The 16,133-nt window shown below is 45.3% G+C and overlaps 1 protein-coding gene across 4 annotated transcripts in view; it reads right to left on the bottom strand.

The window, feature by feature from the left end:
- Window positions 1-16,133, bottom strand: part of FLVCR2 (FLVCR choline and putative heme transporter 2) — a 505,902-nt gene that overhangs the window by 366,272 nt on the left and 123,497 nt on the right. The gene's annotated exons all lie outside the window — the stretch shown is intronic.

Below are 16,133 nucleotides of genomic sequence, written 5' to 3'. Positions count from 1 at the left end.
TCAGAGTGGCATAAAGTGGAGTAAAGTGTCAGAGGAGTATCATGGTGTAGCAGAGTGAAGATGCAGAGTGGCATCCAGTGGAGTGGAGTGGTTTAGAGCAGTGGACTGTAATTGAATGCATTGGCGCAAAGAGTAGTAGTGTAGAGTGCAGTGGCATAGAATGCAGCGTCGTACAATGCTGTGGCACAGCTTAGAGTGAGGAACAGAAGAGTAGAGTAGCATAGAGTGCAGTAGTGCAGAGTGGGAGAAAGTGTACTGTTGTAAAGTGCAGTGGTGTAGAGTAGAGTGGAGTGCTGCACAGTAGAGGAGTAGAGTGGCGTAGAGTGCATTGTTATATAGTGCAGAGAATAGAGTGCAGTGGTGCAGATTAAAGTGGCGTAGAGGTGCATTGAGTGCATTGGTCTAAAGTACAGGTGTGCAGAATAGAACAGAGTGGATTAGAACACAGTGGCGTAGAGTTCTGTGGCATAGAGTAAAGTGTTGCAGAATAGAGTATAGTAGCATGGAGTGCAGTGGTGTAGAGTAGATTGACATAGATAAGTGTAATGGTTTAAAGTAGAATGGCATAGAGTGCAGTGGCATAGAGTATATTGTTTCAGAGTAGAGTGAAATGGCAGAGTGGTGTGGTGCAGGGTAAAGTGCAGTGGAATATAGTGCAGGAGAGTAGAGTGGCATAGAGTGCAGTGTTACAGAGTATATTAGAGTGGCTTAGAGTTGTTTAGTGGAGAGTGAAGTGGCACAGAGTAGAATACACTGACGTATAGTATATTGGAGTAGAGTGCAGTGGCATAGGGTGCAGTGGCGTAGAGTGTTGCACAGCAGAGTGGTGTTGAGTGGGGTTTCGAAGAATGGAGTGGCGCAGAGTAGAGTGGCGCAGAGATTAGCGGCGTAGAGTAGATTGTTTCAGAGTAGAGTGCAGTGGTGTAGAGTGCAGTGGTGTAGAGTGCAGTGGTGTAGAGTGAGTGAGGTGAGTGCAGTTGCAGAGTAGAGTGGCGACGAGTGCAGGGTTACAGAATAGATTTGAGTGGTGTAGAGTGAAGTGGCGTTGACTGGAGTGGTACAGAGTAGAGTGCACTGGTGTACAGCAGAGGTTCTTAACCTGTGGTCCATGGACCATTGGATTTCTGTAAAACCTTCTCAGGGGTCCACGACTGCTTAGAAGATTAAATAACATTAACAGATTAATTAAGTATATATAGATAAAGAAACAGGATGTAAAATTAAAAGTTTAAAATGTTATATACAGCAAGTCCAAGACAGTCGCTTAGCCCTTCTCGAGGCACAGGCGCTCCGATTGGAGACTGACCTTGCCAGAACCCCAGACGAGGCCCGTGATAGATATTTAGCAGCTGTATGTAAGGAGATCAGACAAACCTCGTAGGAATCAGCTAAACTCCTGTGGCACTCGCCTATTACCCGTGTGTTCGGCAGGGGAGACAGAAATGGGAGACTCCTACACAGACTAGCCTCATATCCCTTGGCAAATCGGATGATACCGGAGATCCGAAAATCCTCAGAAACCTTTTGCCGCACCTCAGTTGAGATTGCACAGGCTTTTGCAGGTTATTATTCTTGCTTATATTCAGCACACAGGCTGGAGGGTACTCTCTCAGACTTTCTTGACCCCTTGCAAGGCTGCATTCCCTGCCTATCACACTTAGAAGCAGCTAGTCTGGACCTCCCCCTCATCCCAGAGGAGATGGGATGTGGCAATCTCCCAGCTGGCGTTCCGGAAGACCCCAGGTCCTGATGGATTCCATCAGGAATATTACACCTCCTATCGTGAGCTGCTGGTTCCCCATCTCTCGGCTCTGTTCCAACACGTGACGGAAGTCGGGGTATTTCCCCCGGAGACGGATACGCCCACCATTGTGGTCATTCCTATAACCCAACCGCCTTTGTCTACCTGTGGGGACTACCAGCTGATCTCCCCTAATTAACACCGAAATCAAAATCTATGCTGCAGTCTTGATTCAGCGCTTGCGACCACTCCTTAACAAACAGATCCATCTGGACCAGTGAGACTTCATGCCAGCTCGTGCCACCAGACATTGCCTGACGCCTCCTTCTAGCGCTTGCTAACCGCCAGGTAATCACCCCCTATCTAACTCTTCTTCTCGTAGATTTCGAGAAGGCCTTTGATACGGTGGACTGGCTTTACCTTGATGAGGTGCTCACAAGAATAGGCATGGCTCAGCAGTTCCGACGCTTCGTTTGAGTCCTATACTCTAACCCTAGAGCCAGAGTGCTAATTAATGCAACCCTCTCTGAGACATTCCCAATCCGAAGGGGTACTAGAGAAGGCTGCCCCCTCTCCCCGCTCCTTTTCGCTCTGGCAATGGAGCCCCTGGCGTGTCTCATCCGCATGGATGATTTGATTCAGGGCTGGGCATGGGGAAACAACCACGTGGACAAAATCGCACTATACGCGGACGATGTATTGCTTTTTCTCGCCGACCAGGCCCGCTCCAACCCAGATACCTCCAATTCCTTCAAGCCTTCTAAAAGGTCTCAGGCCTTTGGCTGAACCCAGCCAAATCCCCCCTCGTACCTCTTCATCCCTCTAAGGAATGTTTCGACTCGCTAATTGACACCCATTAGGCGACAGTCGTTTAAATATCTGGGCATATGTGTTGCTCTACTCCCTGAACTAGACTGGGAACTGAATACTACCCCGCTTCTTCAAAAGGCTAAGGAGGACCTTAATCGTTGGCAAACCTTGCCACCTAACCCGCTCGGAAGAGTGGCACTATTTAAGGTGAAGATCCTCCCTCGGTTCCTATATGTTATTCAAAATACTTCATTTCACTATCCCCGAAGCTGTTTCAGAGAGATTGACGCCATAATCACACAGTTCCTGTGGGGAACTGTGAGGCCACGGATGGCTCTTGACCGATGACGCATTCTGTCCTTCGACGGCGGCATGGGCATGACGGACTTCTACCTATACTATCTGGCCATGAGACTGCTTGGCCTTCATGACTGGTTCACCTGGGGTTGGTCCAATCCAGTTTATAAAACTGAACTTCGAGACATGGATTTCCTTCAAATCCAGGCTCTCATGTATGCCTCCCCTATGACTAAGATGCTTCCAACAGTGGCCCGAACAGTCTTTCTGGCCTGGCGTTCGGCCTTGCGTAATATGCAATGGGAATCTAAGCTGACCCAACAAACGCCACTCTGGCAGGGCACGTGGTTCAACAAAGTGGTGGCTTTACGAGGGTTTAACCCCTTCGCTGCGTATGACGAGCTCAGCTCGTCATCAGCCACGGGTGGCGTGTGCTGATGACGAGCTGAGCGCGGCATGTAACGCGGAAAACGGAAAACAGCCGCACAGCGCAAAAATCACTGCAGCAGCGATGCGGCTAAGCACTGGGACTACACTGGCATCTCCCAAGAGGGCGACGTGTGGGTGGGAGACCATATACAGACTGTTCAAGATCTAACGTAACTGCTTCTTCCTACACACCTCACAATTCTACAGATACTTACACATACGACACGCCCTGAACACTCACCTCTCAACGGGAAACGCACTCCCTGATTTCAGTCTACCGGAAGTGCAGGTCATGATGGGAAATCTTGGGAAGGGAAGCATATCACGCATATACCGCACCTTCACGAACAACAGCCACACATCTCTGGACTCGCTCAGGGCTCGCTGGGAGGGTTGGCTGGGTCCCCTTGAGGACGAGTACTGATGAGACGCCCTTATGGCTCTCAAAACTGTCACTACCTCTGCCAGACTCCGACTCATCCAGATGTACTACCTTCACACTGCCTACCTTGCCCCAGAGCGACTACATAGAGCAGGCGGTGCGCACCTCGTTTGAATGCACACGCTGCAGGCACCAACCAGCAGACTTCTATCATGTGGTCTGGTCTTGCCCCCGCCTCCTAAATACTGGGACAAAATAGAATCCGACTCACACACATCTTAGGCTGGGATATACCTCACGGCCCTATGTGCTCCTCCTGGGCGTTATGGATGGTTTGGATGGGTCCGGAGCAGGCAAACTATTCCTGGGGACGGCCATCATGGTGGCCAAGCGGGATATTGCTATGGCCTGGATGCAACCTGATCCCCCACCCCCTCACAACAGCTAAATGGCACCGAGGGTTGGACTGGTGCGCCGCTCAAGGGAAACATTGTTTAAGGCCAGGAGTTACCCAGCCAAGTACCAAAGAGTGTGGAGTAAGTAGGTAGATCAAAGGGGTTAGTGGGGTCCACGCGGATGGACTCTAGCCTTCGATAGACTGCTTACTTTTGCCATGTAAAGTGCTTGATCGTTGTGCTTACTGTATGATTTTGCTACATATACCCCCATTATGTCCTACATGCAAACATGTACACTGTGCTGTCAATGCTAATCTTTATTTGTTTTCCAAAAATCAATAAAGTTGATTATCTCCCCCCAAAAAATGTTAAGTATATGTTGAGGAATTTGTATTTGGAGGCTAAAAAAGTTACGTTCCTCAGATTGATTTGTGAGAGCAGTGCAAATGCATCAAACAGAATATATTATGGATGATAAGTGGCCTCAATTGAATTTAGAAAATCTCTAACCTTCCCATTAAAATGAAGATTTTTTGGTATATCTATACTACTATTATAAAGAGAGAACTTGCACCTTTAGGCAAGGTAAACTCGGGAACTACAGCGCCAATCCACACACCCAAGACATCTTAGAAAACCTCAGGGCAAGCAGAAGGACATAGGCTACATAAAAATAAAAATAAAACGTTTTTTAAAATATTAATAAATTTAAAAAAGTAGTCCCTTGCAACTAGCGCCGGCCGCGACGTCTGCGTGAGGGGAGGAGCAGCGTTTCCCCAAACCAGGAAGAGCAGACGAAATGAGGGGAGGAGCGGCGTTGACCAGAACCAGGAAGAGCAGAGGACAACAGCGCCGGTAGGAGCTGCGAGAACCTGAGGAGCAGTGGCAGTGAGAGGTACGTTGCTGAGGCGGGAGGCGGGAGGCGGGAGGCGGGAGGCGGGAGGGGGGAAGGGGGAAGGGGGAAGGGGGAAGGGGGAGGGGGGAGGGGGAGGGGGGAGGGAGTCGGCGGGTGCCCAGCGCGGCCTTTAATGTTTAAGGAGTCCGGGCGGGGGCTGCTACTTCTTAAATTAATTCAAGTCCGTGAGGCGGGCGGAACGGAGAACATGCTGCCCCAGCCACCTTCTGCCCCGGGGTAAAAATGCAGCCCCCAACCCCCTTCTGCCCCAGGCAACGCTGGGGCGGGCTGCTAGATCTGCACCACGGTTATTTTCACGGCACCCTGCCTGGCGTGGCAGGGGGCAGATCTGTTTGCTTATTAGTGTGAATGTCTCCCGTGCATGTCAGGCGAGGTGCTGCGCTCTGGCGTGTCTGTGAATGAGCAGCAGGTAATGCGATCTGGGAGCTTCAGCCGACAGCGAGTGAGGAAGAGCGAGGGATGGGGGGTGGGGGGTGGGCTGCTTCATAGCAAGGGAGAGGGCAGGAGGCAGAGGAACCGACTACAGGAGCTCCTTCGGCATTCACCTTTCCGCCCAGAGGCAAGGAGTACAAATCCCGAATATAATCTTATCTAAACTGCGTTAACAGGAAGAGCGGCAAGGGAGAAAGGGGATGCGGGCGGCCCGGCCGGGACTAAGCAAATGCAGCCCCCAGCCCCCTTCTGCCCCCGGGCAACGCCGGGGCGGGCTGCTATCTTTAATAAAATGCTGACTCCCTGAAGCGTGGCCTGGCTGATAGTATTTATTAGAAGGTGTACCCTTTAGTTTCACTGCGTCACCACCGGTTGTTATTACGATTTGTGCATCCCCTAGCCTGGCTTTGCTACTTATGTTTATTAAAAGATGTGCTTCTTTTATTCCGGCTTTGATGTCTGTAATTATTAAAAGATGCGCATCCTTTGATCTGAAGGTGTCATCATGATTAAAAGATGTGAACTTTCTATCGCGGCCATATGAAAGTGGTTATTAAAAGGTGTGAACCTTTTATGCTGACTACACGTTTTATCATCAAAAAATGGTGTGCTGCTTTCAGTTTGACACTGCTCTTTGCCATCAGTCGGGGCTTGCTGCCTTTGAGTATTCAATGAAGTGCACTTTTAAATACAGCCTTAGCGCCTACTATAAATCCACCTGCTTAAGGCCGGAATTCGGGTGTCCACTACCTGTTGACGCACAGGGTTGAGCGGTGCACCGCCAGTGCAGCTAGATCTGCAGCTGACACTACGCACTACTTTTGAGGTCTGGCACCACCAAGGCCTTTCTATCTGAAAGCAATGCATACGAGTGGCTGGTACTCCACAAATACGTGCTGCAGTGCATTTAATAGGTGTCATTGTATGGAGTAATTTAGGGTTCAGAGGTGGGTGGTGCATAGGGGTAGTAAGGAGGGATTTAGGCTTCAGGGGCGGGTGGTGCATAGGGGTAGTAAGGAGGGATTTAGGGTTCAGTTGTGGGTAGTGCACATGGGTAGTAAGGGGTTTTAGGGTAAGAATGGGTGGTGTGTGCAGGTAGTAACGTGCTTTTAGGGTTCAAAGTTAGGTAGTGCTGAGGCATAGTTGAAGTTTGCTTTCTTTAGGGAAGGTTAATGTTTGGGTCGTAAAGGGATTTTAGGATTTGGAAAAGTGCAGTGTTGATGAGTAGATTTAATTTATTTCTCTATCTCTACTTAAATGTGTATGCAATATTATGCGTTGCAAAGTAATGTGCAGTCATAGTTTGTATCTTGATGGCAAATTTCATTGCGGTGAATGAGAATGAGTAGTCGCTGTGGTGAGTGCGTGGTAAGTGTAGAGCGTGGTGATGGTGTTTGTTTTAGTTACCTATATTCCACGGAGAGTTCTGGGTGGGAACATTTCAGCCTATGCGTCATCTGGGACATTAGCAAAGGAACAAATGATAAACGGAATACTGCACAATGCAAACATTCACCCCCAGTCATAAAGGTCTGGCTTAAATCCATCGTTCTTTTGCTCACCATTCCACCCCAGTTTGGACCCAGCCATATGCACATCAGTCTTGATCCTGATCCTCATGGGAACAATCCATTCCGATCTGCCAAACCAGGGGGCATATTACCAACAACTAGCGATATTTATCGCTAAATTAGCATAGCGAGTTTTTTTTATCGCCAAGCCTCGCCGGATATTATCGCAGAGATAACGTGCTATTAGCAACGTTTATCTTTAAAGCGATAAAATATCCGGCGAAATGCGTGAATATCGCGGAGAATTCATCGATATTCACGCATTAACACCAATAGGGTCTTAGCCATAATATCCACCTCCCATCTATATCTATATCTATATCTATACTACTATTATAAAGAGAGAACTTGCACCTTTTGGCCAGGTAAACTCGGGAACCACAGCGCCAATCTACACACCCGATACATCTATGAAAATGTCAGGTTGTGTAGAAGGACATAGGCTATATAAATAAAAAAAAAAGTAAATTAAAAAAATTAAGTTTGAAAACAAAGTAGTCCCTTGAAAGTAGCGCCAGCCGGGACCTAGCGCTGGCCGCGACGCGACATGCGTGAGGACCGCGACACGACGTGCATGATGACGACGAAGGAGGAGCGGCGGTGCAGTGACGAGCGGCTGTGCAGTGACGAGCGGCGGCACAGGTAAGGAAAGGGAAAGTTTTCGAGCTTTTCCTAAACTCTCAGTGCGAGACTGTGTGATGCAGGGGGAGGCGTCCCAGGGGGTGGTGAAGTGAGGCAGTCGGAGCGGGAGTGAGTCGGGCGGGAGGGGAGCGGGAGTGAGTCGGGCGGGAGGGGGGCTGGAGGGAGTCTGGGCGGGAGGGGGGCCTGGTCCGTGTCCGTGCAAGGGCATGCACAGACAATGTCGGGGTGGGCGGGGGCCTGGGCGGGCGGTTGGCCCTGAAGCCTCATTGCCCCCAGGCAACGCTGGGGCGGGCTGCTAGTTTGTTTATAAATTGAATAAACTATTTTATCATTTGTGTATTTGTTTGATGAATGATTGTTTCTGTATTGTTTTTTATTTTTTTGCACGTAAATCATCTAAAATGCTTAGCCAGCGTCTCTACACCCTTCAAATAATGGCTCAGTGGAAGTACTTGGATTTCAACAATGATTCAGTGGGGGTCCCCAGGTTTAAGTGATAATTAAGTGGGGATCCACAGAAGTCAAAAGGTTGAGAAACACTAGCATAGAGTGTATTGACTTAAAGTGCAGTGTTGCAGAGTAGAGTGGTGTAGAGTAGAGGGGGGTTGCGCAGAGTAGAATGGCGCTGATTGGAGTAGAGTGGTGCAGAGTAGAGTGGCGCAGAGTGCAATGGCATAGAGAAGATTGTTTCAGAGTAGAGTGGTGTAGAGTGGAGTGGAGCAGAGGAGAGTGCAGTGGCATAGAGTGTAGTGGTGTAGAGTAGATAAGAGTGGTGTAGAGTGGAGTGGCATAGAGCAAAGTGGTAGAGTAAAGGTCACTGGCGTAGAGTGTATTGACCGAGTGAATTGGCATTGAGTGCATTTTCTTTACTACAACAGCATCATGGAAGAGTCATGGTGTGGTAGCACACTGCCATTACAGACACATTTTCAATTGAAATTACCATTACATATGCATAGACATACAGTTTTACTGCACACAAACTATAATGTGTGGAAATGGCATCACCTAGTGTACTGTTCTGTTCTGATCCTAATAATATATTAGTTTCCACCAAACTTCAGAATTACAAAAAAAGGGGTTCCCTAATTCTGATATATTCAGAAATATCTACACAGTTAATTTACAGGCATTTCAATTTTGTTGTGCGCTGTCACTGCAGGGTTTTGACATATTCTTTAACTGCAAGTTTGTCACATAAATTATCTCAGTTTGAAGTCAGAGAAATAAAAGTAAACCCCATGCTCCCACAGAAGACAGGGACTGATATTTGATCTCTGACTTTGAATGCACAGAAAATGTGACAAGATAAGAACAAGATATAAAGGTTTGTTTACAGATAACGAGCAATCGGATGGATAAAGTAAACAAGCTTCGCTCCACCGGACAGACAAACTCAAGCTTAACAGCCTAAAAACAATAAAGCCAGCAAATAGAAAGGACGGAAATGTGAGTTACAAACCACAAAGCCAATAGTCAGCAGTGGGAGAAATGCATTCTCAGGGAAGCTTTCCAAATGTCCTAAGATGTGTTCTGCTGCTTAGTTTGGTAGGCTTCGACCTAAACAAGGACTCTCCAGGAGCAAACAGATAGGCAGAAATACCTACTGACAAGTAAAACAAGAATCTAAAGCAGCTCATTCTGCACTTATTTAACATATATACTAGAAATGTGAAAACTGTTTTATTGTGTGGAAAGGGAAGAAATTCCACAAACAATTAGAATTGTTGGTCAAAGGAGTGCATGCCAAACCATATCTAAAAACATCTAAATACACTGTGTAATATGCATTGGCCAAAGCCATACAATTCTCAATAGACTGCCCTTTCAGTAAGATTAATACATTTAGCTGCTAATCAAGTCCAAACTTTTCAAAAGTTAATTGGGGGAACTTATGATTAGGCAGTGTGTGACCATGATTTGAAACACCAATTAACCAACAACCACACACTACTTTTGACAATAGGACAACTACAAGATGATTTCATTTTTTTAAGTGATATGTTGCAACTATTGAGACACAGTTTTCACTTTCTTTTTTTATTTTTATTTATTTTTATTGAATTGAAAATCAGGGCAAACAGTACATAGACAAATACAATCATGATTGGCTGCGAACAGTGCTTTAGATAGTACAACGCTTATCTTACCTATTTCCTCATACACAATACATGCTACTTTCGACTCGTGACTCGAACCCTGGGGGAAAACAGTCGTATCAAGGGGACACATCATCCATCTCAACTTCAGGTGGTTCACGAATATAACCTCGGAACTTATTCCATGCTCCCCACAACCGCACCCATTTACGTGGACATCCACGGTGCATAAAGACCGTCTTCTCAGTTATCATCGCCTCGTCCATGTCCGTACACCAGTTCCGGAGTGTAGGTGCATTGCCGGACCCCACCGTTTTCACTTTCAACGGGGAGACCCCCAGATATTGAACATAAGCTTCTAGGGAGCCGGTACGGTTTTCATGGTTATATGAAAGTGAATTTAAAAGTAACATATCAATAAGGGGAATATTAGAGTAAATGAATTCTAAGACAGCTTCTCTTTGCTGTCTTTCCTTCAAGAGCAGCGGGGAGTCCCAGTATTCTATAATGATGGGTCTTGCGAGAACTGATCTAATAGTATTTGGATGGGATATCTCTGCTTGGATGATTTAGCTTTCCCTTCCTCAACACTATGGTAATTTCAACAAAGCAAATGCTTCTCTCTTCAATTGAACAAACATATAAGATATAATTATTCTGCTTAATGCAGGTGTTAAATTCAGTTTTAACTGTTAGTCGACAATGGGTATTCCGACCCTAGCCTAGGAAGATATGAGAAGACTGAACTGAGATACTCAAACCTCTATACCATACAGCTACTTGTATAAGGCAGCAGTCTGTCCTTCCCTAAGAGGTCAAACACATACACAGTAACACCACAGAACAGGCAACGGAGCTCAGACATAAAGCGGATGATAATAGGTCCCAGGCTGGTCTCCTTCGGGAACTCGGACACCTAAATCTAGGCACCTGTTGATTATCGGCAGCATGCTGGCTTCTCTAGGGTCTCGGACTCTTAGGTAGACTGACCTAGTATGGGAACTTTTTCAGGAGAAGCTGTGTAAACAGTGTTTACTGGGCACGGATTACATCAGAGACATTTCCCACTAGTGTCCAGTGGTTTAAATGTACTGTTGGACCCAAAAGCAATAATAAGTACACCCTTTTAGGAATTGACCCTCATAATAGCAAAATCGAGCAGTCGGAGGCTTATTCAAGGGTGTGGTGTGGATCACAGACTAAGAAGTCAACAGTAATAAGGTGCGAGTAATAAATCACTATCCACCCAGTACTTTGATTTCTAGAAAAGGAAGTACTTTTGTCTAAATACAATGAACAAAAACACTCACTCTACACAAGGGCAGTTAATCGGGCATTAATTGGAGTATTATCCTCAGTATGTTGTGAACAGTCTTTTCTGGTGCAGTATATTGGCTATTGGCAGAGGGAACTTTAAGGTGCCTGTAAAGGGATATTGCTTGGTACTTTGGTTGTTCTCAGTCATAGCCAAATCTCTCAGCCCGCACTTGAATAAATTCAGCTCTCCCCTGGGAGAACAATGTCACAATACATTTCAGTTGTCCAGATGGTGAAGCTCGAGAAATCCTTTTACAGGCACAACTGTAAGCAGAAACCATGCCACTTCAATTGCGTGAACGTGGCATGTCAAACACACAAGGATTCCCAGTCACAGCCTCTGCCCAGCAGGCAAATGCTTCCTTTTGCAGGAAAGATGGCCACAGCAACATCAGCACATGTTCGGTGGTGTTGTGCGTATGGCAGCAAAGCCTATGATCATGAGGATCTGGACTCCTGGGTCTACCTCAGGATCAATCTCAAACCCCCTCTCAAACAAGCAGCATTGTCACTTCTCCAGATGTTGTTTGGTTTCTTTCAGTGCTCAAAGATGCTTGAAAGCTCAAAGCGTTGTAATTGCCTCAGTACCACAGTCCTTCTAGGCCTAGGTTTTAGGGTAGAATTCTCTTCAGGATAAGTTCCAGGAACCCCTCCGTCCTAAGTGTTTATGCACTTTCACAAGGAAGAGATAACTAGACATTTGAAACTCTATTGTTGCCTCTTGATGTAAGTTGCACTTATGTAATTTGTCAGAGTTGCCTCACCTCAGCCTCTTCTTCACAAGGACACCTCAAATGTCCTTCCTGAACAGTCCATCAGCTCTCTCACTTGAAGTACAAGTTAACCAAGTCTTCACTAGGTTACTGGTTGCGTATCTTGGCATGGGCAACTGGCCGTCATTACCCCAACCCTGGAGGTCAAAGAAATGTTCTGGTTGCCACTGTCGTGGGACCCAGGCTTCAAACGAAGAAATCTTTGCACAATGATTGGAAAGTTCTGCCTTATCTTTATACCCAAGTTGATGACATTCCTTTTGTATTGCATAACTTCAGTTCTGTCAACAGTTCTGTCATTTTTGTGAGTACTACGCAAACTGGTATAGTCATGGTCTTTGTGATAAGAGAAAGGGACACTTGATTGTGAAATGTCATTTTTAATTTCAATCGAGTTTCCTAATAATGTGGGTGGTACTGAAGAAAAGAAGGTGGTAACATTGAGAAAAAGCTGCTATGTAGAGCTAATTTCTTTTTACACTGTATGTAAAATAGACCCTTGCGTTCGTAAACTGAATAATATTGCTCGATGACTTTGCAGGTAAAAAATTGGAATTGAGAGTTAAGTAATATGAACAGAGATCTCTGGGGCTTGAGGCCTTGATCAGTTGTGTTGGCCTTTAAAAAAAAAAAAAAACACGTCATGCACTATCTTTTTACTTACCCGTCTTCTCCACACACATTTTATGCTAGTAATGTAAGGGAAAGTGTGCTGAAACTTCAATAGAGCCCAAATAAATACAAGACCTATTTCATTATAACACTGGTTTATCATGTAAGTGTGTTAAATTTACAACAGAGCAAAAATATGACAAAATTGGCAGCATTAAAAGATGCCTGAAGTCAAGTGATAACGTTTTATGGTTGAGGCTGCAGGATGCAAACACCCGAGCTTGACTGGAGAGACCAAAAATATTGAATTAGTCATGAACTTGGCTTGGATTCTATACATGGCAGGTTATTAAAACATTGTAAAATCATCTGAAGATCAATGATAAGATTTGAAAGTTATTGCTGTAAGACGTGTACACGTACGTTTGACGGCTGAGTTTATGAAAACAAGTAAACGATTGAATTAGTTACCAATCTGGTACCATCCGACCAGTTATAAAACATTGCACTATGGTCCGATGACATGCATGACTTCACTAAGCTTTAAGTTGATGCTACTTAGCTTATTCTGAAAAGGGACCCTGATATTGAATCATAGGTTTATGGTTGTTTTGATCCCAAAACACATAGGGATTTGAATGCTGGAAAACACATTAATGAAAATACAACAAATGATGAGACTACGAATCAATGCTCAAAGAAACTAAGAAGATTCTCAATCTTTACGAATAAAAATGAATGAAAGTGAAATCCACTTAAAAAGTGTCTCCAGTGTTATGGTGAAAGATTCACGGATAGGTTAATAGCTGTAGATGTGTTTACAGCTATTCGGAAATTTCAAAGGAGCAATAAAATATAGTAAGACATCAAAGCATGGTTAGCTAAATAATCAAAGTGAGCTTTAAATAAGGAGTGCTGGAAGGCTCACCTCAGGGGAAACCCAAACAAGAGCACCTCTGAGGCTGCCGGACCTGTTACCATGTGGGAGTAGCCTCTTCAAGGGAACAATGAGCTAGGAAAGTGCAGGAGAACTATCCGAGCTTCAAAGGGACTCTATGCCATTTCTTAATTTGAGCAACACTGCACTGATTGACCTACTGAAAGAGGTCCCAGGAATGTCCATGAGAACGCCCAAGAATGTACAGCTCCTGTAAGGGCTTCACCTTCGTGCTTACACCTTCACTATTATACAGAGTACTCTACAAAATGCAACTCACTGTGGCTATTGCCACATGAATAATCTCTTTTTCCACTTGCATTTCACATGTAGTCAATGCGCCCAGCAAGCAACATCTACACACAGTCAGCTTCTCTGCTTCAAAGTAGGATGCAGGGAAGCCCTCTCCTGGCAAGTTAGGAAAGTCTTCCCCAGGTCACTGGTCCTGACCCTGCCTGGGGAGTTGGTGGTCAGTACCACAGCCCTGGTGCTCAAAGTGGGTGGGCAAGACGGTGTTAGATGGGAGACTCCTTTCACGAGCAATTCAGAACAAAAGCAGAAAAGCAAGAAAGTCTGCCAACTTAATAGTACCTATTCACTGGTTATGGGGGAAGGTGGTGAAGAAAGGGAGGGCAGAGTGCGCCTCTCGCATTGGACAATGAGCTAGGAAGGGAGCAGAAGGAAATCTCTAGCTTCAAAGGGACTCTGTTTTCTTTCCTAATTTCATCAACACTCCTCTGTCTGACCTACTGAAAGAGATCTTTGGAATGTTCTGGAGGATGCCTGCAATTGGCTGTCTGTGATTTTCCTCCAAGCCTCCAGATTAGGTACCACATAGTAATACTGATACAAAATGGAACCAACAGCTGTAGTCGCATGCAGTTTCACTCGCTACATGCATTCTTCCCATGTAAGCAACATGTTCACATTCAACAACAACACATCTGTGCGACACAAACAAACAACATTCCTCTTTTGGATGGGCGGAGGACCCAGTTATACAGGACTGACAGAGCAAATTTCAAATGTGGAATAAGCTGGTGGTCTGCCTTATAATCATTTCAACACCACCACTATCACTCATGTACGTCCCAGAGAGACATCAGTAGCCCCTCTCGTATAAATTGGAGATTCACTTGGTGTGTCCACTAGACCGAAAAAATCCCTGCTCCAAGTCTCATTCCACATCACAGAAATGCCTCATCCCACACACATGTGGGCTGAGGTGGTGGTCAAAGACACTACAGCTTGTTATGTGAACTTCAAGGCAGGGGAAACACTCTTCAGAACCATACGGGGGGGCCTTTCCACATCTACCTATTGACCATAAACAGAAGGTTAGCCTTCTCCAAGTATTCACATACTTAGCTGACAGAACCAGCTGCTGTTGTGCAGATGTTTGCAGCCAACTTTACTTGACCTAATGACAAGCAATGAATACTCACTTCGCACCCAGGACACACCTAAATGGAAAGTTGCAGAAAGACGTCGAGTATAATACAAGTTAGACACATCTACAGCAGATCTACATTCATGTTTTCCATCAGGACTTATTGTAGACTCTGAATAATTTTCCGAACCAGGACTACTATGCCTAATAGAGATTTTCAGGTGGGAGAAGGTCAGCCTCATGCCTATATTGTTGGGGATTATATCACACTAGCTAGTTCATATACATTCTGGCAAATACATCTCAGCATCTGTTTCCTTTTACATGCTCTAAACAAGATGACACAAGGGCAAACCAGCAAGTCACTCAGCTACCCTCCTACTTAGACATTTTACAAATATTTCCGCTGTTTGCACCTCTAACTTTGTCCGATCATGTTATTCACTGCAAGCCATCTACCATTGCTTTGAAAAATAAGGTTTAAGGTTGCAGAAAAAGTCTTCTGCTTGCCCAAAAATACGTGGTGACCACTAAGACACTGCTGCATATGCCTTACTAGACAAAGTTTATCTGATCAAACAAAAATAAGGGAACTGGGATCTTTTGCACATGCTTTATCAGGCTCATGAAGCCCGCTTCATCGCACAAACCCAGCTCTGGGAGCAGAAGTACCTGATCTACAAAGCTGGTAGATTATGGGTAGGTCAGAGAAGTGCACAATCCCCGTTATTGCACATTATTTGCAATGTCTTTCGTGACATGTGATGTTATGAACAGCACACTGGTGCGAGGTATGGTTGGGTTGCTACCCATCACTGGCCAATTTCAGTGTTTTCCAACTGAAAATTAGACCCATAACTTCATTAGAATTGTGTTTTCAGTGAGAAATCTACATACCGCAAACACTCATTTACCAACCTTCCCTCTTGCTGGTTACACCAACTAAATGTATTCTTTCTTTTAAAAAAAAACAACCAGGGTGTTAGGGTGGAATCAGAAAGCGGATTCATCGTTATCCAATTCTAGTTTAATACAAAAGGCCAGCAAAACAAACTAACATGGAGATGGAGTCCCTTCGGCAGTAGCTTCATTTAACAGAAAAAGAACACAGCACCTTTGACTGCTTTAGTGATGTGGACGGCTCTATATCCTTGCACTACCATCACAGTCAACGGGTCATTCACCGCCCTGGAGAAGAAAATGTTCCTGGTGGGAACACCAGAAACCTTTTTCCAAAAATCAAAATATGGATGAGAGGGAAAACCTTCATTCGTGCCATGATTTTGGTTACTTTATTATTTTGCTGGGATGAGCAGCAAGCTGTGTACACTGACATGACAACAAAATAAAGTAAAACAATCACTGGTAGAGCATCTGTTTCGCATAT

This window comes from Lissotriton vulgaris, chromosome 9 (assembly GCF_964263255.1).
Source record: "Lissotriton vulgaris chromosome 9, aLisVul1.2, whole genome shotgun sequence".
In the NCBI taxonomy this organism is placed as follows: Eukaryota; Metazoa; Chordata; class Amphibia; order Caudata; family Salamandridae; genus Lissotriton; species Lissotriton vulgaris.
The sequence above is the reverse complement of the archived record's forward strand: the minus strand, read 5'-3'. Positions and strand labels throughout refer to the sequence as shown.